The sequence below is a fragment of the Zootoca vivipara genome, chromosome 9 (assembly GCF_965207765.1).
Source record: "Zootoca vivipara chromosome 9, rZooViv2.hap1.1, whole genome shotgun sequence".
In the NCBI taxonomy this organism is placed as follows: Eukaryota; Metazoa; Chordata; class Lepidosauria; order Squamata; family Lacertidae; genus Zootoca; species Zootoca vivipara.
Genome location: NC_142592.1, coordinates 12,215,577 through 12,241,786, shown reverse-complemented (window position 1 = coordinate 12,241,786; position 26,210 = coordinate 12,215,577).

The window sequence follows — 26,210 nt, the reverse complement described above, 5'->3', positions numbered from 1 at the left end:
TTCTCCCTCCTCTATATGACATCTTTTTATATATTCGAACATGGCTATCATATCACATCTTAACCTTCTCTTCTCCAGGCTAAACATACCCAGCTCCCTAAGCCGTTCCTCATAAGGCATCGTTTCCAGGCAGGCCTTTGACCATTTTGGTTGCCCTCTTCTGGACACGTTCCAGCTTGTCAGTATCCTTCTTGGACTGTGGTGCCCAGAACTGGACACAGTACTCCAGGTGAGGTCCATAGCTGTCAATTTATCCCTTTTTTCCCCCAGGGAAATTCCCTTATGCTGAATAGGCTTCCTCACGAGAAAAGGGGAAACTTGACAGCTATGGTGAGGTCTGACCAGAGCGGAATACAGTGGTACTATTACTTCCCTTGATCTAGATGCTATACTCCTATTGATGCAGCCCAGAATTGCATTGGCTTTTTTAGCTGCTGCATCACACTGTTGACTCATGTCAAGTTAGTGGTCTACCCTAGACAGGCATAGCAAGGCCAAAGAACAGCCCTAGATATAGGGTGGGAAGGCGGGTGATCCGATGCACGTCGCAAGAAAGAGAAACTCTCCAGATGACCCTCTAGATGACCCTACAGGCCAAATTTCTTCCCCAGCAACCAAGGGGCAACCAATGTGGTGTTGTGGCTATCCAAACGGTTCTGCCCCACAACAGGGAGGCAGTTTAGGTGATCCCTCCACAACACGTGCTCTCCATGATGGAGGACACGATTTATCCCGTCACCGTTGTAGGGTCTGGTTATTTTGCTGCTCTCATGGGTGATATAAGGCACCTCCCTGAGCAAGTCCTCAATGGTGTCATTGCACTCACAAGTGACAGTTTTAGACAATGGCCCCAACTCGGCTGGTGTTCTGTTCTATAGCATATTTAGGATAGCTTTTTATCTAGGAGCAAGAACAGTCCAATGTGAAAAATGAATGGATTTTGGCCAGCCATGAATTTTCATTAGGGTGATATTTGAACTTAAATAGAACGAGCTTCTTTCCATTTCGACAAATCAGAGACATAATCATTTTCTCCTGAAGCTACAAGTTCGAATATTTTAATAATCCTGAGTCAATTTTGCATTATAATTTCACAAGGTGGGCATTGTTCCAGCACTGTATTCTCAGCGAAAGAAGAAAGCATGCCAGGACATTATTACAATGGTTATTTAACAGAAAAACCCCAGACATTTCTAGAACATATCCAGGACACTTACCAAGCATACAAAATTAATTTTCAGCAATAGCAAATGCTTAGCTTAGGAATTCATTCAGTCAACAATACTAATAATTTAATCATATTTACTTCTGAAAGCAATACATTCGAGGGAAAAAACAAGATTTACTCCCCAAAGTATCGTTAACATATTAAATAATGTAATGTTTTCGCTTGTGCTGATAGAGTAATAGCATTGTCGATGTTAGTAAGCCAAAACTATATCAAAGGATTTGCTTTCATTCCTGCATAAATTAGTCAAAATGATTTCTGAATAAAATCCACATTCTTTGTTTCCTGCTCTGCTACTTCTTTAACTTTTGAAAACAGTGGCAGTACATGCTCAACTAAATGTGGTTAAACACAGCATTGCTTTAATCAGAATATTTTGCCTTGAATTCTTAGTGGGAAATTATTATTAATAATAATAATGATGATTATTAATAATTTATTAATTGCCTTCTATACGATTGTCTCACTGTGGTGTAAAATTAAAATGACAAAAAAGGTTTAAAACACACACCCAAAAAACAGCAAGTACATTTAAAAAAACTAAAACCATACAAAATAGGTACTCGGGTCTGAAACCTCTTTATCCAGCTTCAAACTTTAATTTCTTTGTTTGAGCTCCCTGCATTGCAGGGGGTTGGACTAGATGATCCTGGGGGTCCATTCCAACTCTACAATTCTATGAGTCTATTCTTCTAAACAGACACAACTTCCTACTATGTGGACCAACAGTGGCCAACATGAAGCCCTCAAATTTTTCATTGGATTAACAGCTCCCATTAGTCGAATCAGCATGGCCAATGATGATGGTGGTGGTGGTGGTGGTGGTGATATAAACAACAAGAAGAACAAGAGCAAGAGCAAGAGCAAGAGCAAGAACAACAACAACAACAACAACAACAACAACAACAACAACAACAATTTTATTTATATGCCACCTATCTGATGGGGTTGCCCAGCCCCTCTGGGCAGCTCCCAATAGAATATTAAAAACACAATAGAACATCAAATTTTAAAAATTTCCCTGAACAGGGCTGCCTCCAGATGTCTTCTAAAAGTCAGATAGTTATTTATCTCCTTGACATCCGATGAGAGTTGTGGTTTGGTTGATATATACCCTACAGAATACAGCATTTTTAAAACACTTGCAACAGTGCGAGTAGAATGACTCTTCTATAAACTAACCCTACTGTTTGCTTTTCCTCTCCAAAGATATAAATGGAAAAGGAACAAAAAAAGAAAAAGAAAACAGCATGCCTGGCTACACTGACTGCTAGGGATTCCACTCTAAACCATAATCGGAAGGTTGTATCAAGAATAGATTCATTTTATTCAATTCACCGTTCACAGTAGGAAACATCCCCGTGAAAATGAGATCACGTTGCACTACCAATGAATGTAATTTTGGCCATAAGGATTTCCCTGTTTGACTGCCTGTAAATTCTATAAAGGATTTATAGCATGCTGCACTCTCATCAATGTTTGCAGAGCAGGCATTGCAGATTTCAACTGGCATATTATTTCCCACTCCAGCAAGAACATACTGCAATGAAGAATCAAGAAACTCAGATAAAGGAAATCTATAGTTGGAATTGAATTCAAGAACGTGATACAGAGTGGATAAACCTTGGCACTAGGCACTATAGCACTAAATATTAGGTAGAAAAGGGGGGGGGAGTGTGTCATCTATAGACTCTTAACAACACTCAGTGGTAAGACTAAAAGCTTTGCCTGCAACAAAGCAACAACAACATTTGTATTCCGCCAATCTAGCTGGGTTCCCCCAGCCATTCTGGGCAGCTTACAGCACATATAAAAACATAGTAAAATGTCAAGTATTAAAAAATTCCCAATACAGGGCTGCCTTCAGATGTCTTCTAAAAGTTGTGTAGTTCTTTATCTTTTTGACATTTGAAGGGAGGGCGTTCCACAGGGAGGGCGCCACTACCAAGAAGGCCCTCTGCCTGGTTCCCCGTAACTTTGCTTCTTGCAGTTAGGGAACCAGCAGAAGACCCTCAGAGGAGGACATAAGGTTGGTCTTCAGCATCTCTGGTTAAGCAAGTAGCTGATGAGATCCTAGCCAACCATTGCAAATTAGAGGAAATTAGGAACCTATGGATCTCCAGAAGGTTTTGGTCTACAACTCTCATTATTCTTGACCAGTGGATGAGGGTTGGAACCCAACAGCATCTGAAGAGTTGCAGGTTCCTCAACCCTTGTGCAAACAATATTGCACTAGTTGGACTAACGCTCAGATCAATGGCGTAACACTTAGTCTTCCTGGTGGTCATAAGGTTTGCCTCCTCAGCCTAGAGACTAAAGGAGGGAGAGACTTGTAGAGATTTGTAAATACATATGCATGTATTTGTCAGTCAGCGACTGGCCGGACGAGGAGGAATGGAGGGAGGCTACAGCTGAGGAGCCCTCCAAGGGAAGCATCAGAGGAGGAAGGCTCTGAGGAAGACAAGTCAGAGGAAGAAGGGGGTTCAGATGGGTTGGAGGCTGAGACACCAATTTCAGGGATGGGGAAATTGTGGCCCTCCAGCATGACCAATTGTGGCCCTCAGCATGACCAATAGTCAGGGATGATGGGATTTGTAGTCCAACAGGATATGAAGGGTTGCAGGTCCTTCATGCCGGATGTATTTAATTGTTAATCTTTGTGAAAATGGAATGGAAAAGAATTATGTGTCAACACATGCAAAAGTGACACAGGCCAGGAATGGACTCAATTGCTTCTCCTTAGTATTCATCTGTAAGTTTTCAACAGAGAATCATAGAGTTGGAAGCGACCCCCTAGTCCAGCTAATCCAACTCCCTGCCATGCATGAATCTCAACTAAAGCATCCATGACCTCTACTTAAAAACCTCCATGGAAGGAGAGTCCACCACCTCCCAAGGGGGACCATTCCACTGTCAAATGGCTCTTACCACCCAAAAGTTCTTCCTGATGTTTAGTCAGAATGGTGCCTAGTGCATTGGCTCCCGGTGGAGTACAGGATCAGGTTTAAGGTGCTGGTTTTGACCTTAAAACCCTATGCGGCTTGGGACCCTCGTACCTACGGGACCGCCTCTCCTGGTATGTACCGCGGAGGACCTTAAGGTCCACAAACAACAATACTCTGGAGATCATGAGCCAAAAGGTGGCTAGATTGGCCTCTACTAGGGCCAGGGCCTTTTCAGTATTGGCCCCAACTTGGTGGAACGCTCTTTCACAGGAGACCAGGGCTCTGTGGGATTTGTCATCTTTCTGCAGGGCCTGCAAGACAGAGCTGTTCCGCCTGGCCTTTGGGCTGGACTTAGTCTGACCCCTGTGCTTTCCTCCCTCATGGCTTGGATTTATGGACTACTTAAAATGAGGCTGCATTTTAAATTTTAATATTGTATTTTAATTAATTGCTTTTTATGTTTTATTGTAATTTTATTGGTGTTAGCCGCCCTGAGCCCAGTTTTGACTGGGGAGGGCGGGGTATAAATAAAAATGTATTATTATTATTATTATTATTATTATTATTAAATGGTTTAATGAATATTTATCTTGCAAAGGACCCCCTTGGAAAACAGGGGTGAATAGCTGAGGCTCCCCCACAAGCAAGTGGAATTAAACCCGTATATATATTTTTGCATGGCACTGCATATAACAGGGCAGAATTTCAAGGGATAACTGCAAAAGCCTTGCAAAGGTTTGGCATAATCAGCATAAATGTGGCATTTTGACTGAAGCAGGCAAAAATGTTCTGGCTCCCATGTTAACGGGGAGCCCTGAATGCGTAGTAAGAACACCAGTGCTGAAGAAGAGTCAAATGGGCAGAACGTGGAAAATGGGAAACCAGAAAGCAAATAATGAACCTGTATTGCAAGGGGGGGGGGAGACACACATCCTCCAGTAACATAATATTCTACGTAGAGTTTGTCGTTATTTGTTGGATCAAGGGCTGCAAAATATTAGCACGTCCTGTTCCAGTGTTTGAAAATAAACACTCGCCATTTATTTCCTTTTTTTCTTTTTCTTTTTTTTCTTTTGCCATAATCCAGTTACTTAATTCTGAGGAAGAGATGAGAGTTTTGGCTCCATTCCTAGAATTGCTTCTATTTGTCAAAAGATACGGTGCTGGACAAGCCGGTTGATTATACTGGAAATGTCAAAGAGCTACTGAAGTTCTTCTTGAAGAAGAAAAAAAGAAGAAAATGTTGATGAAGGGAAATGGAGCGGCTGCAACCTGAGACCTGTGTTTCAAAGGAAATAAATGCTAAAGTTGGGGATGCTGTGACAATAAGAAGTTCGTCTAGCATATGCGTGGGGAATCTTAGGTCCAGTGGCTGAATGCAACCATGCAGACTCAGGAGAGAGAGCTTCTTTTAAATTGTTTTTATATCCTTTTATTTACCAGCTACCAGCTCCATCTGGTACACAGGCTGAGACCCTACCTGCCCGCAGACTGTCTCGCCAGAGTGGTGCATGCTCTGGTTATCTCCCGCCTGGACTGCTGCAATGCGCTCTACGTGGGGCTACCTTTGAAGGTGACTTGGAAACTGCAATTAATCCAGAATGCGGCAGCTAGACTGGTGACTGGGAGTGGCCGCCGGGACCACATAACACCGGTCCTGAAAGACCTACACTGGCTCCCAGTATGTTTCCGAGCACAATTCAAAGTGTTGGTACTGACCTTTAAAGCCCTAAATGGCCTCGGTCCTGTATAACTGAAGGAGCATCTCCACCCCCACCATTCAGCCCGGACACTGAGATCCAACACCGAGGGCCTTCTGGCGGTTCCCTCAGTGCGAGCGCCACTACTGAGAAGGCCGGCCCTCTGCCTGGTTCCCTATAACTTCGCTTCTCACAGTGAGGGAACCGCCAGAAGGCCCTCAGCACTGGACCTCAGTGTCCGGGCTGAATGATGGGGGTGGAGACGTTCCTTCAGGTATACTGGGCCAAGGCCGTTTAGGGCTTTAAAGGTCAGCACCAACACTTTGAATTGTGCTCGGAAACATACTGAGAGCAAAGGTGGGTCTTTCAGGACCGGTGTTATATGGTCCCAGCAGCCATTCCCAGTCACCAGTCTAGCTACTGCATTCTGGATTAGTTGTAGTTTCCAGGTCACCTTCAAAGGTAGCCCCACATAGAATGCATTGCAGTAGTCCAAGTGGGAGATAACCAGAGCATACACTACTCTCGTGAAACAGTCTGCAGGCAGGTAGGGTCTCAGCTTGCGTGCCAGATGGAGCTGGTGACATCGTGACATTGGGCTCCCCAATCGCCCTTGCAAGATGGCGCCTCTGGCTGCCACAGAATGGTATTTCCCAGTCCTGCTTCTTCTACTTGTTTTAACCAGGAGATACCAGAGAACGAACCTAAGGCATTCTGCAAGGAAACTGAACTGCGGCCGAAAACACTGTTAGAAATGTGTGTTTAGATTAAAGAAACATATCTAAATCTGGATTTTCATGCTTTTTTAAAAAAAAAATGAAAAGCAACAACTGCAGAAATGGGACAGAATAGACTTTCAGGTATACAAATGTGTAAGTGACATGGGCTTTATTTATATACAGAAATACAAAAGCTCTAATGAATACTCAACACTATCATTTTGTGAAGAATTGTTTTCTGCCCAGGGAGAATTGTTTCCTCTCGTTATCTTATGGGCACACGGAAACTGTGCTTTCAGACCCCATAACCCTACATAAGCATGGAGGGGCTGGATGTGATTATTCTGCAGCCAAGGAAGGTTCTCGGCTCATGCATATGATGAAGTCTTGCCCTAATATATTTCCAGGTCTTTAAGGCAGAGCAAGACTCTTGACTGCATTAGAAAAGCTGTCCTCCGTATTATTTTCAAGGAAACAAATGCCCGTGTCAAAACAGAATTTCAAAAGAAAGAAAGAAACCCTCTATGGTTCTCCCTAGGAGTTGGTGCAAAGGTCATGACCTCATCCTACGTGATCTAAAAATGGTAATGATCTTGGAACATATATAGTCATTGATATGGGCTTCTTTAAATATTTATATGGCCTCAGGCTTTGCCTGTAGGCAAAGCCCTCCGGTAGGTTTTGACTGCTAATGATCACATCCTGCTAATCCCATCTTTGTGGGCCCCACTCTTTGTTTCTTCACTGCTTTGATCTGTTTTAACGTTTGATTGGCAGCTCACTGATCTCTAGAGTTCTAGGAAATTCCACATCAAGTGTTTTCTGAGGCAAGGTTAATGACAATTCCTATACATAACGAGGAGGATGCTGTTCATATAGAACTAGACCCACCTATCTATTAGGAAATGGCTATATTATGAGCAGTGAGAGATTTTACTTTCTTGGGCTCCTTGATCACTGCAGATGGTGACAGCAGTCACGAAATTAAAAGACTCCTGCTTCTTGGGAGAAAAGCAATGACAAACCTAGACAGCATCTTAAAAAGCAGAGACATCACCTTGCCTACAAAGGTCTGTATAGTTAAAGCTATGGTTTTCCCAGTAGTGATGTATGGAAGTGAGAGCTGGACCATAAAGAAGGCTGATCGCCGAAGAATTGATGCTTTTGAATTATGGTGCTGGAGGAAACTCTTGAGAGTCCCATGGACTGCAAGAAGATCAAACTTATCCATTCTGAAGGAAATCAGCCCTGAGTGCTCACTGGAAGGACAGATCGTGAAGCTGAGGCTCCAATATGTTGGCCACTTCATGAGAAGAGAAGAATCATTGGAAAAGACCCTGATGTTGGGAAAGATTGAGGGCACAAGGAGAAGGGGACGACAGAGGACAAGATGGTTGGACAGTGTTCTCGAAGCTACAAACATGAGTTTGACCAAACTGTGGGAGGCAGTGGAAGACAGGAGTGCCTGGCGTGCTATGGTCCATGGGGTCACGAAGAGTCGGACACGACTAAACGACTAAACAACAACAACAACAATATTATGAGCTACCCAATACATATGCCTCTATGCCCCGGTGGGTCTGTTTCCATTGGATGCAGCTCCTGTTGTGTGAAGCGATTGCCTCCCTCTGCCTAGGGTTGCCAGACTCAAGAGAGAACAGGACTTCTGTGCCTTTAATTGCCCTGCTCTCTTTTAAGTCTGGAAACCTTAAAGAGAAACCAGCAGACCCTTTGTTTAATTTCCAAGCAAAGGGTCTGCTGGTTTCTCTTGAAGGTTTCCAGACTCAAAAGAGAGCAGGGCTATTAAAGGCACAGAAGTCCTGTCCTCTCTTGAGTCTGGCAACCCTACCTCTGCCTAATGGTGAAGTTGGCCCCATCTCTGAGACAGTTCATCAACCCATGTCATGATTTTGATGCTCCACACTGTTCTGAACCATGGCCAATATTAACTAAGTTGCCTTCTATAATGAGGACAAGTATGTAGCTAGCTTGGCAAGATGGGACATATCTAGAGTCTTGTGCAAGTCTCTCCTGCTTGTGAAACAGCCTTGCTCCTGGCAGGGCACAAATCATAGCCCCTCCACCAACCTTTCCAAAATGCTTGACTCATGATGTTCTTCTCACACTCTTCAGAACAGCGACCATGCAGGTGCCAAACTGAAGTCAAAGGGAACAGCTGGGACCCTCTTCAGTTCTCAAAGCAAAATGAGATGAACACATGAGATGAATCATTTGCAGGGCAGTCTCGAGCAGGTCGCGCACTCTGGCGATGAGGGGCGGAGATCACTCCGGCGCAACCGCCCTGCCTACCAGCCCGGTGCCCTGGTGCACTGCGCCACCGGGGGTCTACCTAGAGCCGGCCCTGATCATTTGTTGCTTCTGTTACTAATCTTATCCCATGTTCAGCAACCTATGAGATCTCCAAAATGTTGTTTGGGGGATTACAATTCATGTATTCCCTGAATTATTTATAGTTCTTTCCTCTCCCCACAAACACCCCCACACACACAAAAAATAGTTTCTTCCCTATTTTTAATATACACTACTTACTTACTTATTAGTTAGTATTTGGGTGTGAAACTAAAGATAGAAAGAAGAGCATACAGAATATAAGATACACAGCCATTTTGGAGACAGTGGCTTCTTCCTTTCCGAGATACTTGAACATCATGAAAGCCAACTTGTTACTCATCAGCCACCGACAAAACAAAATGACCACCAGAACCATACATAGCCCTCCTAACCATAGCTGCCAAGTCTCCCGTATTTCCCAGGAAACTCCCGTTTTCCCAGCTGCTCCCAGCCGAAAAAACAGGAATTTTTTTGTTTTTCCCGGTTTATTCTGGCGCGGTGACCATTTTGGAACTGGGTGGAGCATGCTCAGAAGCGACTTTTGATGCTGCTTTGCCCAGTTCCAAAATGGCTGCAGCGTGACTTCTGGTGCGGCGGCCATTTTGGAACAGGGCAGAGCAGCATCAAAAGTCGCTTCTGAGCATGCTCCGCCCAGTTCCAAAATGGCGGCAGCGCTACTTCCGGCCTGCTACTTCCGGTCCAGTCCCTTATTTCTCAGGCTATGCTCCTAAGTTGTTTAACTCCAGCTCCCATCAGCCCCAACCAGCATAGGCAATGGTCAAGGATGATGGGAGCTGGAAGTCCAAGACTCTATGTAAGGCCACAGGTTCTCCACCCCTACTGTAGGGGAAGGGAAACAGAGTGGGGCCTACAATGCTAGGGACATGGTGCTAGTCTAAATCTTTTTGAATATGAAATTCTACAGGCATGAATCAGAAAGTAATTTGTTCTCTATTTACAATACTCGATCCCATATCCTAGTCTTAGCTATCTACCCAAACACTTATGACTTTTTTTATCACTATATTATCAGTGTTTCTTATCATTTTTATTCCACTCCATTTGCTGTTTGAGCTCTACTATAAGATATAGTCACTGCTTTTTGAATAGCTTTAACAATAGAAGGTCAGCGATTTGGCAATTAATGCTACAATTGTTTTCCTTCTTCTCCCCCCCTCCCCCCTCCCCTGCTCTCACAACTTATCAGGCCAGGACGAACGAAGTAGGCGCAGGCTGTGCAAGCTCTCTTTTAAGAAGTTCAATGACACAAACATAATGAATCTGAACGTCTCGGGCCAATGAGTACAAGCATTATGTGTTTTGAGTGCTCCGTAGTCTTAATGTGTCATCTTGTACTATGTTTAAAACATTAGGCTCATTGTCAACCATTAGATATCCATGTTAAAGTCTTTGGAAGTTAGCAAGGGGGGAGATGCCATTTCATACTGAATATCAGGCCTGATTGCAAAGCATAGGAGACCCGGCCTAATGTATTGATGGATCCCCAGCCAATTTATGGTGGAGTTTCTAATGCTCAAAGGATTTGGGGGGTTGGGTTCTCCCATGCTCTAATGACAGAGCTATCCCATCTCTTTCAAGGGTCTCAACCCGATCTGTTGAGATTTGTGGCTGTGGAATTAGCCCTGATATTTCATAGACTTTTCCATTAGCTATGCTGATGTTCTTACCAATCCAACTAGTTAATACTGGAGGCAAGCTTTCACACTAATCTGGGTTAGGTTGGGAGTTAAATATATCCATTAAGCCCTCTCAGTGTGCTGGCTTTCATTGCTTTCTCTTTCTTTGCTTCCCTTTTGCCCTGGGACTTTCTAAATGGGAAATAAATCTTCATGATAGAGGCCCTGTTGTGCTATCTGGCTAAAAGTCTTCATTTCTTTTTTTAAGCGGGTTCATGGTTGTAATTCTTCTGCGGAAAACGATGCACACTTCCTCCTTTCCTACTGAATTTCTAGCTTGATATTTATGCTCGGGAGGAGAGACTTCAAAAGTGATTTTGTGAATGCCGCAATCTATCTCCTGGAATGGCATGAAGAGCTTATGGCTCCCGTGAACAGCATACTCTCTCTTAGCAACTGGGGGGAGGAAGGTGAGAGTTCTCTTGGCAACTCAGTGTTATTTACAGCTGCTTCTTAGCAGTGACCCTCCGCAGGAGCCTACAGCTTCATAAGCAAGGCCAATTCCAACACCAGTTATAACACCCCTTGGTATACTGCAAGGGCTGTTAGCTTGTGTCAAGTGTGTGTTACATGACCAACTGTCAAAGCGAATCCATCTTGTTTCCTTCCCCAGCTCTGGTGAAGCAAGGCTCTCCTCGATAAGCAGCATCTCTGTTGTGAAGAAGGACTCATATTACCAAACAGTCCCAAATTGTGCACAGTCTCCACCCTTCAATAATAATAATAATAATAATAATAATAATAATAATAATAATAATAATAATTTATTATTTATACCCCGCCCATCTGGCCGGGTTCCCCCAGCCACTCTAGGCGGTTTCCAACAAAACATTAAAATACAGAAATCAAACATTAAAAGCTTCCCTAAACAGGGCTGCCTAGAGATGCCTTCTAAAGGTCTGGTAATTATTGTTCTCTTTGACCTCTGGTGGGAGGGCATTCCACAGGGTGGGTGCCACTACCGAGAAGGCCCTCTGCCTGGTTCCCTGCAACTTAGCTTCTCGTAGCGAGGGAACCGCCAGAAGGCCCTCGGCGCTGGACCTCAGTGTCCGGGCAGAACGATGGGGGTGGAGACGCTCCTTCAGGTATACTGGACCGAGGCCGTTTAGGGCTTTAAAGGTCAACACCAACACTTTGAATTGTGCTTGGAAACGTACTGGGAGCCAATGTAGGTCTTTCAGGACCGGTGTTATGTAGTCTCGGTGGCCGCTCCCAGTCACCAGACTTTGTTAGAAATCATAGATAAATTATATGCATTTGCATAATATCCATCCATCAGCTGGCCTTGCTTGTGGTCTTCCCATAGGCAACCAGTTTGCAACTGTGAGAAGAGGATGATGGACTAGACAGGCCTTTTTGGTTTTGTGGATTTCTTTCTTTCTTTCTTTCTTTCTTTCTTTCTTTCTTTCTTTCTTTCTTTCTTTCTGCTACCTAGCTACCTACCTAATGTCTGAAGCCCTGAACATCTAGAACACTTGAATTTAGATAATGCTATACAGTTCGAAAGCACGTCAAAATGCAAGTAGATAAATAGGAACCGCTACAGCGGGAAGGTAAACGGCGTTTCCATGTGCTGCTCTGGTTTGCCAGAAGCGGCTTTGTCATGCTGGCCACATGACCTGGAAGCTATACGCCGGCTCCCTCGGCCAATAATGCGAGATGAGCGCGCAACCCCAGAGTCGGTCACGACTGGACCTAATGGTCAGGGGTCCCTTTACCTTTACCTTTATACTTATTAGGAAGTAAAAGGTAAAGGTAAAGGACCTATGGTGCTGGAGGAGACTCTTGAGAGTCCCATGGACTGCAAGAAGATCAAACCTATCCATTCTGAAGGAAATCAGCCCTGAGTGCTCACTGGAAGGACAGATTGTGAAGCTGAGGCTCCAATACTTTGGCCAGCTCATGAGAAGAGAAGACTCCCTGGAAAAGAGGGCCATCGTGGCTACTCTAGGGTAACTCTGCTTGAGTCCAGTTTGTCTTCAAAGACGTTTATTGTGCTATTTATTTACAGTGTAGAGACAGCTCAAAACATGACCTCTCATCCCAAATCAGAATCCGGCAATGGCGTACGTCTTTTCCTACACCAGCAAAGTAGTCTGGGCACCCCAAAGCGCCACCCCCCTGACCTGCGTTGCGACGCTCTCCTTACTTCTGGCACTGGAAGGAGTGATGCCCTTTCAGCTTCCTCCCTAAGCAGTAGGTACCCTGGCTCTGCAGCATCTCTAAGCATTTGACTGCATCCCTCCGCCTCCGAGCTTTCCCATTGTTCCACCCTCTGATTTCTCTCCTCCTCCGAGTCTCCCCCTCCCCCTCTGGCTCCTTCAGAACCACTGGTGCTCTCTGTACTGGACGAGGTGGACGTCAGGATGATGGGGGCTGGCTCCCTGTAGGGAGTCACCCTTACATGTTGGGAAAGATGGAGGGCACAAGGAGAAAGGGACGACAGAGGATGAGATGGTTGGACAGTGTTCTCAAAGCTACCAACAGGAATTTGACCAAACTGCGGGAGGCAGTGGAAGACAGGAGTGCCTGGCGTGCTCTGGGACAGCATGGGGTCACGAAGAGTTGGACACGACTAAATGACTAAACAACAACAAAGGACCCTTGGATGGTTAAGTCCAGTCAAAGGAGACTATGGGATGTGGTGCTGATCTCACTTCAGGCTGAGGGAGTTGGTGCTTGTCCACAGACAGCTTTCCAGGTCATGTGGCCAGCATGACTAAACTGCTTCTGGCACAATGGAACACCGTGATGGAAACCAGAGCGCATGGAAACACCCTTTACCTTCCCGCCTCAGTGGTAGCTATTTTTCTACTTGCACTGGCGTGCTTTCGAACTGCTAGGTTGGCAGGAGCTGGGACCGAACAACGGGAGCTCACTCCATCACGGGGATTCGAACCACCGACCTTCCGATTGGCAAGCCCAAGAGGTTCGGTGGTTTAGACCACAGTGCCACCTGCGTAGTAGTAAGAAGATTATACTTACCCTTATGTATCACCAGCCACAGCATATTTCACATTTATTTATTTATTTAACTCCATCTATGGATTGCTTACACATTAAAAGAAAAGAATATTCTTTTCACAATAAAAGAAAATCAGCAATTCAAAATAATGACACAATTTCGTACATAAAACAATTGTAACGTTTTTTAAAAAAATCAAAAACCCTTTCATATGGAAAAACTATTTTGAATCCAAGACAGATACACACTGACATAAATATCTCCACTTAAAAAGCTCATTGAACATTAACACCTTGTGTTTCCAATGTAGGGTTCCCCTATCCAATGGAAAGTAAAATCTCACCCTTGAAACATACCGGGATTTGTGGGGTTTCCCTATTCATATTGCTTTGCATTGTTTTGGAGTTCCCCTCCTTTCTCCTGGAAATATTCACATGCACTGACCTTCCATCATCTCTTTCCTCAGCTATTTCATATTTCCCAGACTTCCCACTCTCTATGCTATTTGACACAAGTTGTTACATGATCCCGTCAGGTCATATGAGTTCATATGGAATCTTTCCTCCTCTGCTTCTTTGCTTTCTCAGCCTGCATATTTCCCAGTGCCTCTCCTGCCAGGTCTTGCCAAACAATCTTTCTCACACATCACATACAGTGAGAGCATACAGTAGCTTACAAACATGGTGCATTACGTTATGTTGCCAACAACTTAGCGAGCTCATCGATGGCATCAACTGAATTATGAAATGATTTGTCCTCAGTAAGAATCCAAAAATGTTGCAACGCATGCAGTTCATTTGATCTTAAAACGTATCAGGTACATAATCTACTGGGACTGTTCATTCTAGATAGTCCCCCATTTCACAATGCGATCTTTTTTTCTTTTTTCTTTTTTCGCAGCTGTATGCAAGAGTGGAAATTCTTGGCCTTGAACTAGGGTTCAAGGAAGCATTTGAAAGCAGACCTATGGCTTGCAGAAATTGCAGAGGACTGATAATCTCATTTCAATTTAAAATGTGTTTGTAAATCTTCTCTCTCCACATTTTCTCAGAGCCCTGGGAGAAATTTTTGCTGAATTAACCATAGTTCACTATTATATCGGAGCTATGGAGAGCTGTATTTGTAGTTGCAACAGTAGCGATCATAATAGTAATAATGGTAAATGGAAATGGTCAAAATCGTGTCTGAATATTTCTCCCTCCATCCATGCATTTCCTGACAACACAAGCTGCTTGCTCTCTGTTAATATAACTCAGGGCAAGCAATTTGTTCACAAGAATGGACCATTGATTTTTGCAACATGAGTCTCCCCGGCAGGTTGCTAGGTTCCAATCATTTGTAACAGAAAACTGAAATGTCATTTTCCATGGTGCTTAAATATAATAATTAAACATCTGATCATTTCCGTCTCCTTAATTGCCCCCCAACCCAAATCAATCAACTTATTCTGCCTCCCTGCTGTAGCCTGACACTCTTGTTTTCATGTTAACAGGGAGGCAGCCATGGGTATGGTTCTCAGGTGAGTATATTTGCATCTCTCTTCATGAGGTTTTTTTCTGTATTTTTTCAAATAAAATATATCCTGTAGGTACTCACAACCATCTTGCAACCACGTTATACCCCCGTAGATCACAATAGCTGTGTATCTAATTTTTGGAAGAAAATCATTTTCACAGGAGCCTAATACTTTGTCCCAAGAACAAAACATCAGTGAGATGGCAACCATAGCTCTTGATCATAGCTGCCAAGTTCCCCGTTTTCCCCAGGAAACCCCCGTTTTTTCATACCGTTTCCCGGCGGTCCCCCGTATCAGTTCGTCTGCCGTTATTCTCCCTTATTCCGCTCCTGCCAGCGGCCATTCCCCCCCCCCTGCTTTGCCCATCTATGGGCACTGAAAATGGCCGATGCCGGCACCAGAAGTCACATGTCCAGAAGTGCGTAGACACGACTTCCGGTGTCAGCACCGGCCATTTTCGGTGCCATAGATGGGCAAAGCGACACCAGAAGTTGTGTCTACGCACTTCCGGACATGCGTAGACGTGACTTCTGTTGCCGGCGCTGGCCATTTTTGGTGCCCATAGATGGGCAAAGCGACACCGGAAGTTGCGTCTACGCAACTTCCGGTGTCACGCGGTTGCCGGTCCCGGATTTTGCAGTCCAGGACTTGGCAGGTATGCTCTTGATGGAGATACAAAAACTGATTTGAGCAGAGATTAACATACAAAACCAACCATACACCAAAGCCAGACACTTGGCCCATTCATTAGAAACTTCAGGAGCATAGCTGCCAACTTTCGGATTTGAAAATAAGGGATCAGCAGCCTCACCTGTCCTGGGGACAGTCTACGGTATATCTAACAATCCAGGATAGCAGCGGGGAATGGCGCTGGAATAAGGGCATTTCCAGCAAAAAAAGGGAAAGGTGACAGCTGTGGCTTGGAATAAGGGAGTTTCCCGCAAATAAAAAGGGAGGGTTGACAGCTATGTTCAGGAGAAGAAGCAAAAGTGTGCCTGGTTGAACCAAGGAGAACATTTAAATGATCCTGGATTGATTTAGACATATATAATTACAGCGCATAATACCAAACAGAATTTTCTGCAGTTCTAATGATTAACGCCCTATACATCCAAACATGTGAGGGCACAAACGGCATAGAGCTCATATGTGCCACCTCCAAGGTTCTTGTGCACAAGCCAGAACTCCTCCTATGCCACTGCAAGCTTTGTGTGTCATGTATTCTACCTGAATGCTTAAAAAGGGCTTTCAATAGATGTCTTCTGTACCATGAAGTCATTAGGTAGTCTTAGGGCAAGCCTCTCTCTGTCTCTCAACCTCTGTCCCCCAACTGCAATATGGAATACAATACGGACTTAACTTACGGGTTTGTTGGAAGAATTGCAAATATGGCATGTGAAGCACTTAGAACAGGCATCCCCAAACTGCGGCCCTCCAGATATTGTTGGCCTACAACTCCCATGATCCCTAGCTAACAGGACCAGTGGTCAGGGATGATGGGAATTGTAGTCCAAAACATCTGGAGGGCCGAAGTTTGGGGTTACCTGACTTAGAACATTAAATTCACAATACAAATTCCTATTGTTATTATTATTCTCTATATTATTAGATATATTATTATATAGCCCTATATTTAGGATTGTGGCTGAGGAGAATGGGGCAGTGAATCCAAAATCTTTTCGACATTTCAAGTACCCTCTCAGTAAACATAGAATGAGAATTGTTCACTATTTCTCGGCCACTTCAGCTTGCCAATGGTACTCCATTTATCGTCTGAGGACAGCAACCCACAAGTTTCTTTCTGAGAAATATCTCCTCTATGACACAGTCCCCAAAGTTGGAAGAAATGCCTTTCTCTCTGAAAACTCACGGACTGTCTGCCATCTGCTCATGCCAATTTATCTCCAGGCCAGTTTAATTGTTCTGAAGCCAGCCTCCGATGAACACAATGGTGTCTCCACCAAGGACACATACATTTATTTAAATTGCTTACCAAAGTGACAGTGATAGATGATAGTAACAAGTTCGCCTTGATCAACCACAAGCCTCCCCTATAACAATAAGTACAAGCCGCACAGTAATATGGACCAAGCATTCAGTTAAGCGATTTGGCAGGAGAGGTGTTTTATTTGAAGGATGCACAATGCGATCAGTTTGAGGGCTGAATAACAAACATTTCTTTGAGCAGATCCCACATGCTCAGAAAAAAAGAAGAAGAAAAGAAATGTTTGTGGTACACTCCCCCTGGGATTGCAGCACTTCATATCACAGATGGGAAATAACATAATTAAATGCTCCCATATAAATAAATAAAAATATCCTTTCCCCGGGGGGGGGGCAGTCTATCAGAGATGAGAATTGTATCTCACAACATTTTCTTGATGCATTTGTTTTTAATATGGTAGTGTAATTCTCCACCTGCCCCCAGTGCAGTCCATTGATGGAATAGGCGATGAGAGTATTGCATGTGTACATTCTGGGATATGATCCATCCCAATTGGACTTCAACTTGTAATGTGTTAAACACACACACACACACAGAGAGAGAGAGAGAGAAATCAATTTGAATTGAAACACATATTTAAATATATACATCACCACACTGTTGTTGTTTAGTCGTTTAGTCATGTCCGACTCTTTGTGACCCCATGGACCAGAGCACGCCAGGCACTCCTGTCTTCCACTGCCTCCCGCAGTTTGGTCAGACTCATGTTGGTAGCTCCGAGAACACTGTCCAACCATCCACACTGTCCTGTCCTGCGAAATCCATTACAATTTACTTAAAACATATGGGCTGAACAAATTCTCCTTCATCCCTAGTCTGTTGTTCAGCCCATATGTTTTAAGTAAATTGGCCTAATATGCACTCAATACATGGATTGGAATCCTTGGGATTTCACACTTCTCTGAATTTTGCGATGCAGTTCTTGGCAATAAATAAATAAATATCAGGATACATAAAACATTCATATTTTATAGAAAGTATGTTTCCAAAAGTATATAGTGGTATGTACTTCTCTCATTATGACCTACTTGTGGAATACTTCTCCAACAGATTATTGTGCATGGGTGTGAGACACGTTTAGGCACCTAACAAGAAGCCAAATTGTACAGCTCTCATTGACTCCACATCAGTCACTTACGTAGCAACAAGAACTTTAAGCTTAACCTTCAAGGCAAAGTTCCTTTTCTTGGTGTGCAACAAGGACCAGGCAATCTGGAAGAAGACCACGAAGCTGCCCTTCACAATTCGAATCCCAGCAGATTCAACATTCTCAAACACCCATTTGTGTGTGTTCTGAGGAAGCAACAAAAGTTGGGTAAACAGGTACATATATTTCCATGCTACTACTACTACTACTACTAATAATAATAATAATAATAATAATAATAATAATAATAATATTTTTTTATTTATACCCCGCCCATCTGTCTGGGTTTCCCCAGCCACTCTGGGCGGCTTCCAACAGAAAAATAAAACACAGTAATCTATTAAACATTAAAAGCCTCCCTGAACAGGGCTGCCTTCAGATGTCTTCTAAAAGTCTGGTAGTTGTTTTCCTCTTTGACATCTGTTGGGAGGGCATTCCACAGGGCGGGCGCCACCACCGAGAAGGCCCTCTGCCTAGTTCCCTGCAACTTGGCTTCTCGCAACGAGGGAACCGCCAGAAGGCCCTCGGTGCTGGACCTCAGTGTCCGGGCAGAATGATGGAGGTGGAGACGCTCCTTCAGGTATACTGGACCGAGGCCATTTAGGGCTTTAAAGGTCAACACCAACACTTTGAATTGTGCTCGGAAACGTACTGGGAGCCAATGTAGATCTTTCAAGACCGGTGTTATGTGGTCTCGGAGGCTGCTCCCAGTCACCAGTCTAGCTGCCGCATTCTGGATTAGTTGTAGTTTCCGAGTCACCTTCAAAGGTAGCCCCACGTAGAGCGCATTGCAGTAGTCCAAGCGGGAGATAACTAGAGCATGCACCACTCTGGCTAGACAGTCTGCAGGCAGGTAGGGTCTCAGCCTGCGTACCAGATGGAGCTGATAGACAGCTGCCCTGGACACAGAATTGACCTGCGCCTCCATGGACAGCTGTGAGTCCAAAATGACTCCCAGGCTGCGCACCTGGTCCTATGAAAAAGAACTAGATCTACTTAAGTCAAGTGGGCTGATTTGTAAAAACAAAAACCCCATACCCAATGTTGCATGCGGCTAACCTAAGATTGATGTTTGGCACATAATATGCGAAGACTTCTCCCTTTACATCTTGACAGTTTCCATCATTTCTTCCAATTCTCTGGGAAAGAATGTTCTCCTCTGAAGGCATGTCCACGGTGTCATCATTGTGTGTGTCCCTGTAACTTCCCTAGTGCTGTAAGCTTCCCTGAAGCAAAAGCTGTACCTGGGTTGGCGTCACTCCAACAATTGTCTTGACACCCTGGGACTTTCATTTCCTTTCTCCTTTCTGCCCTAGGCAGTCAAATCGCATATAATTTCCATGCTTTGGCACAGCATGAGAGCTCCTGAGTTAAACGAATGACTGCTAATTATGATGGTCATGGCAGGTTGGCTTAATAAGTATTCAGGGTGGAAAGACAATCTTTTGAATGAGAAAGTTTCAAATGCAACAGCCTTTCCAATGACTTGCAATGGGCCTATGGGGCTGGCATTTGTGGAGCATTGGACAATAATCTACGGCAGGCATCCCCAAACTTCGGCCCTCCAGATGTTTTGGACTACAGTTCCCATCATCCCTGACCACTGGTCCTGTTAGCTAGGGATCATGGGAGTTGTAGGCCAAAACATCTGGAGGGCCGAAGTTTGGGGGTGCTTGATCTAGGGCAATGGGATGGAGAGTTTTGTTGCCTCCAGTGTGCCAATATTTGCATTCAGACACCAAAGCAGGGATATAGGAGGATCTGAAGGACTATCTTACCCTCAGGGTTGGGGAGAAGAGCCAAAGGATTTGTAACTACCTAGTTCCCTTATTTGTGTCTCTTTCCCCCAATTGTCACTGGATGGGTATCTGAAGAACTAACTCTCCCTTATGTAAAATCAATAAAATCAATAAAAATTTATTATAAAAGAAAAAAAGAAAAAAAAGAAGAACTAACTCTCCCTTAGGGGAGGGGGAAAGAAATAAATTCAAGGAATTGTCACCATCCAACTCTCTTCTCTTCTCCCAACTGCCACCACAGGAGTATCTGAATGATCGTGCCCTGAGGGGGGTGGGAGAAGAAATCTGGAGATTCCTCCCCCAACCAGCTCTCACAATGGCTTGCCCCTCATCCAATTGCAACCATGAATGACTTTCTTGGAGAAAGTTCAGCTTTGTCCCTATCCACCCAATGAATGTTCGAAAAGGTAGTTTCCCATGATTCCTAAACAGGTAAAGTAAAGATAAAGGACCCCTGGACGGTTAAGTCCAGACAAAGGCGACTATGGGGTTGTGGCGCTCATCTCGCTTTCAGGCCGAGGGAGCTGGCGTTTGTCCACATACAGCTTTCCGGGTCATGTGGCCAGCATGACTAAACCGCTACTGGTGCAATGGAACACTGTGACGTAAACCAGTTCGCAAAGACACTCCGTTTACCTTCCTGCCGCAGCGATACCTATTTATCTACTCGCACTGGCGTGCTTTAGAACTGCTAGGTTGGCAGGAGCTGGGACAGAGCAACGGGAGCTCACTCCATCATGGGGATTTGAACTGCTGACCTTTGGATCGGCAAGCCCAAGAGGGCTCTACCTTTATGTCTAAATAGAGACGCACTGGGTGCTGAGGATTTATCTCATTACCTTTCAGACTGTTCACTGTAAGCAGATATTAGGGTTCAAAGTTTATATCACAGTCTGTGCTGACTCTACTTGTCTCCAATGGATGGAACTGTGATAGAAAATTGACTGTTTTAGTTTTGCCTGCCTCTAGAATTCCTGGACTAATGAATGTTGGTATATCATTTGGGGGGGGAAATGAAATTGCTATAGCAATTTCATATCACATTTTTATTTTTGTTCAGTTTGGTGGTTTGTTTTCGGTTAGGCTATGGCCCTTGGGGAAAGCTAATACACCTGGTTTGCACAGAAGCATTTGTGTGACGGCATTTCATGTCAATATATGCGATGAAAATGTTACAATCCTCTCTGCATGCTGATGGGCAGCCCCATGTTCATCTATGTGAAAGATTTGGGACAAATGTCTTGGGTTTCTTGCAGTAAGACAATTCTGTGAAAATCTGGTGGCTATTCCAGTGACTGAGAGCTTGGCATGTCTGCTTCTAAATTTTCAGAGACTGTGTTTGCAAAACTGGTTTAGGCTTTCTTTATATGGACAGCCCTACATGGTGAAAAGGGATATCACTTGCATTCAACTATGTAGCAACACCTGCTCATTTTGTTTCAGTTAGAGGCATGTGAAAGGTGCTTTAAGTTTAAGACGCTCAACAACTTTTTTTTTTAACCGTCCACAGTGAGTAAGCTTGCCAAATGAACTGCTTTATCAAGCTCCTTTGGCTCTATATAACATGCTTTGACGTGTTCCAGAAGCTCAGAGACGCGCCCAAAATTTCTACAATGTTTTCATCACATGTCACACTGACACCCAGTTTCCTACCAAATATAATGTGTGGTTTTTTAAAAAAATAAAATAAAATAAATAAAAGTGTTTTTGCAGAGGAAGATTTTTCTATCCTGGGCATTTTTATATGAGAGAGAGGAACACAGACAGACAGAAACTGGAGGGTTTTTAAAAAAAATTAAAAAAACTTTTTGTTCTTGTTGCTTTTATTGCCAAGCAAAGGCTCTGCTCGGATCGGAGGGCGCATGGCTGTCACATCCTTCTCATGTCGCCCTCCCCGAGCTGCTCAGCGAGGCTGCGATGATCCTAGCCTCGCAAAGCAGATCAGAGCTGGCGGTGAGAGTTGGGCTGGTGCTCCCTATCCCCTCAGTGGGCACACATGCACCAACCCTGGGCACAATGAGGACATGCTCTGCTGCTGCCACCTTACATTGTTGTCTGTCTTCAAGGGCAGTGCAAGTGTAATGATGTCCTGGCACACATTTGCTTCATCAGCAAGTCACAGGAAAGACAGTGGTTACCTTACCTTCCAAGTCCCGGACTGCAGAATCCGGGACCGGCAGCCGTGTGACACCGGAAGTTGCGTCAACATAACTTCCGGTGTCGCTTTGCCCTTCTATGGGCACCAAAAATGGCCGCCACCGGCTTCAAAAGTAGCTTCTACGCATGACCGGAAGTGCGTCGATGCAACTTCCAGTGTCGCCCTGCCCATCTATGGGCACCAAAAATGGCCGACGACGACACCGGAAGTCGCATCTACGCACTTCTGGTCATGCGTAGATGCGACTTTTGAAGCCGCCGCCGGCCATTTTTTGTGCCCATAGAAGGGCAAATCAGAAAGAAGAAAAATGGCCGCCGGCAGGAGAAAATAACAGAGAAAAATGGGAGACGAAGTGATACGGGAGACCACTGGGAAAAGGTAAGTAAAAACGGGGGGTTTCCCGGGGAAAACGGGGTACTTGGCAGCTACATTCCAAGATGGCGCCGAGGCAAGTTCTCTCTGAGTCCCGCTTATGTGAGTAAGAGCATCTTTTAACAAATATGCCGATAAAGAAGTGCAGGGCAGAAATAATTACCAACCTCCTTCCCTTATCACCAACAAGACTCCGACAAGATCTTTGAAAGACTCTGGGAGTTGTTTGAAGAGCTCGTAAATTCTCCTCCTCCGCAGTTCCATAGCCTCCATAGCTTCCCAGACTAACGCTGGACTCCTTAAATTAGCCTATATCATTCTGAGTCAGCTATGGTTCTAACAAGACAGTGTTATAAGGAACTGGGTATATCACCTCTATATCCTGAGGAAAGCCTCTTAAGAAAAAAGCAGACCAAAATTCCAACTTTTTTTCAATCAAAAGGGGAAGGATTAAAAAACCCAGTAGACCCCCACCCACACGAATGGTCTTTGGATCATGCTTGGAACAGGTGGGAGGAAACACCAAATGATAAAGTGGCTGAAACAGACCTGGCAACGGAGTTGCAACAAGCAGCGTTAGCAAATAAGAGCCTCGTCGCCCACTCAGATCATGAACCACCTCAGGAGCAGGGGCCTTTAAGTGGAAACCCTGATTCTGGACTAAATGTGCCCAGTTCACCTCCCTCACAGGAATGGGATAAACAGCAAGGCAACATCGGATTACAATTCACGCACAGCCACTTTTACCTTCTGTCTGGGATGTATGAAGACTTGTTTACAAACTATTCTTCACAGATAAATAAAGACCTGAAGCTGATAAAAAAACTTTCTATCAGAAAGCCTGAGCCTGCTTGCTACCTTAATTGAACTAATTAAGAGACAAAAAAGGCCTCCACCTCATGAATCAAATAATAATATATCCAATGATAATAAATGCCAGTCAGGCACTGAAGTCACGGAAATTAACTCCTCTACACCTCGACAGAAGGAAAGTCCCCTTGTGGTCAGGAAACTGTCCTTAAAGAGAAAGCGACAGGTACAAAAAAAGAAAAAGCCCAAGAATATCAAAATGGGCCGCCGCTCCGGAAAATTGTACTACCAGACCAGGAAAATGAACTTCCCAAAGCTCTTCAAATTGCTGGAGGACTCAATAACAAACAACCCTTCCACAATAACGAAGAAAACTGTCCAAAAGCCAAGCTCTTCAACAAAACACTCTCTGGCCGTGCTACAAAACAGTATAGAACCTACACTGCTACCAAGCGATGACTCTGAAAAACAAAAGGACCCCTCGACGCTTAAGCAAACAAGTTTACAAAAGATGTCCGAAGGAATCATTGCCCATTCAAATCAATCCAAAAAGGTGTGTGATAAATTAATCCAAAATGGCTGGAATTTAATTTTAAACAAGCATAAACTTGTTTTTACAATCCCACACAATAATAGAAACTTCCTAATGTACAACCACAGGGAAAGTAACTTTCGGACGAAAATTGACCTTGCTATTGGGGGCTTTATGAGATTAGACAATATTAGAAAGGTAACATTTCTCTCAAATGATAAGTTATACAGCAGGGCAGTGGTGACTTTTAAAGACTGGATGGCAGTTAAGCAAGTATTATCAAACAGAGATAAATTCCTGAAGTCTGGACTGCGGATAAATCGCCTTTTTGAAAACATTGGAGCTCCCTCACCAGTTTTAGAGAACTACAAGTCTGGCAGATCCAACATTGGTTCTACAGAGTCTAGCAGTATGGCAAATCTTAAGTCTTCACAATCAGACACAGTTATAGCCTACACCCGGGAGGTCAAGCTCCCCAAAACTCAAATATCTATTAACAAGCCCAGCAAGGTGGAAAATCCTAAGTCACCACAGCCAGACATTACAAAAAATGAAACCCGCCTCCAGGATAATCCTAAATCACCACACCCAGTCACTGTTAAAACCCATCTCCATGAGAATAAGCCCCCCAAACCCCAAACATCATTTAGCAAGGAAGGAAATGATTTTATTCTAAAGAATGGGCAATGCCTGATGGCCAATCTAGAGCAACTTCAGCAGTCTCAGGATACACTGATCGATGAACTCTCGGCCCTAAGAAAACATATTTTCCTTCTAGCTCCTCCGGCCCCTTTGGATTATTATTACGCCAATCACAAAACAAAGCCCCTATCTAATGAGGAGTGGTTGGCATGTCAATACCTGACCCCGGAAGAAATGGGCCCCCCAACACTTCCTTCAACACCAAAATTGACAACACACCAAGTTGAACTGGTGCAGCCTAGGCCTGGAAATGGTTCAGTCTTTGTGGACAAACTTGGCACTTTAGAAACCATTCAGGCAGAAGACTGACACAGGAACCCAGGGGACGGGTGCCTTGATGGACAAACTGTGCACTTTAATTTAATCCGGGATGTGGCGGGAGGGGCTATACTTATACCTATTGGAGATGTCTGTCCATCCGATTCTACATATCATCATTATATCCTTCCTATTCAAGAGACTGGGCCTAGGGCAGATCTGTTATTGAAGGGACATCACTCCTTTGGGGAGGACGCTGACACGGGGCTAGGGATCACCACTGTCGATGGGCGAGGGAGGTATGGTGGTGGGGGTAGATTTCACAGACGAAGGGTTTTGAGATGTGGTGATGCTCGAATCCCTTCCAATCTACGCCCCATCCCGAGGGACGAGGGTAGGGTGAGCAGGGATTATCCACCTCCGTCACTGGTGTTGTGCAATGCCAGGTCCATAGGCAATAAAACCGCCACTATGCGAGACTTTTTTATCTCACTGGGGGTTGACCTGGCTTGTGTGACGGAGACCTGGGTACGTGAAGGTGAAGTAGTTGCATTACATGAAATAACACCCCCTGGGTTCTCCGTCCTCCACCAGTCACGGACTGTGGGTCGGGGGGGAGGGGTGGCGTTGTTAATCCGGGAGGATTGCTCTTTCAGGGCTCTGCCATCACCATCAATCACCGGCATTGAATGTGTTGGCCTAGTGTGGGGCACCAAGGAGGGCTTGGCTGTCTGGCTGGTGTACCGACCACCCAGCGCACCAGCAGCCACCCTGTCGGACCTGTTGGAGGTGGTGGCCGGCTGGGCCTTGGAGTTCCCTAACTTATTGGTTTTGGGGGACTTCAACATCCATGCTGATGCCACCCCCTCCTCACGGGTTCCGGACCTGGTGTCTTCCATGGCGACATTAGGGCTCTCCCAGTTTGTTTTGGGTCCCACACACCAAGCAGGCCACACGCTGGATTTGATTTTTGGTGCAGGTATAGATGTGATCATGTCCCCAATTATGGAAGTGCCATGGTCTGATCACTACGCTCTGAAAGCCAGGATTGACTTACCGCCTCTGCCCCGCTTGGGTGGTGAGCCGATTTGGGCTCGTCCGCGAAGGCTGATGGATCCTGATAGATTCCGTCAGGCTTTACGGGACCCTGCTCCCCCTGGTGGCTCGTTAAATGAGCTGGTCGAGAACTGGAATAACCGGCTCTTGGCGGCCATTGATGAGATCGCACCTAAGCGCCCTCTGCAACCCCGCCGAAACCGGGCCCCTTGGTTCACCGAGGAACTTCGGAAAATGAAGCGGGACCTC